The 724-nt window shown below is 33.7% G+C and overlaps 1 long non-coding RNA gene across 1 annotated transcript in view; it reads left to right on the top strand.

The window, feature by feature from the left end:
• Positions 1-724, top strand: part of LOC107558537 (uncharacterized) — a 3,182-nt gene that overhangs the window by 2,215 nt on the left and 243 nt on the right. The gene's annotated exons all lie outside the window — the stretch shown is intronic.

Raw genomic sequence — 724 nt, 5'->3', positions numbered from 1 at the left:
TTTTTTTCCTATTTAGATTCAAGCTAGTAAAGTTAATTGACCCTTACTTGGCTAATGTGTGTATAACATTTATTTTCATCTATTTATTCAATTAGCTTCTAATTGGTTTAGTTGATGTAAGAATAGCTTTGAATTTGAATACAATCCTTCCAAATTATAACCCTTTGAAACACCTTTGTTTCACCCTTGTTTTCCAGAAAAAATAAATATATATTTATAACCAAATAATTCGATGAAATAAAATACAGTAGAATTTAAAAAGGAAAAAACAACAATAGAAAAATGAAAATCACAACAAACCAAATTAACTGCTCACAATAGCAGACTCGATGTGAATTAGGATTCCACTAAATCTCAGTTCCAGTTCACTGCTGCTTACACGAGATCCTTCTTCCGCAATAGAATTTCTGAGCAACGTTCAGTCAGAAAGGGAGGAAAACATACACACAATCCTACCACTCGGTTGATTCCTTGATCCACAAATCTCGGTCCTTATCCACCTTTTTCTTCAACGCGGAAGTAAGCCTATGGGTGAGACTTCCGGTTCATTAGCCGCTATAGGTAAATAACGAGGAGAATAACAATGTGCAGTAAATGGTAAAACTGTTTGCACTACAAACCAGTGTGTTCATAAAATACATTAATACATTAAAATAATATGATAAGACACACCAACTTTCAATATCAAGCAGCAAAACGAACTGTTTTGTTCAGAGCTGGACGG

Source organism: Sinocyclocheilus grahami, unplaced genomic scaffold, assembly GCF_001515645.1.
Source record: "Sinocyclocheilus grahami isolate Dianchi unplaced genomic scaffold, SAMN03320097.WGS_v1.1 scaffold648.1, whole genome shotgun sequence".
Lineage (NCBI taxonomy): Eukaryota > Metazoa > Chordata > Actinopteri > Cypriniformes > Cyprinidae > Sinocyclocheilus > Sinocyclocheilus grahami.
This window is presented reverse-complemented; position numbering and strand designations above follow the sequence as displayed.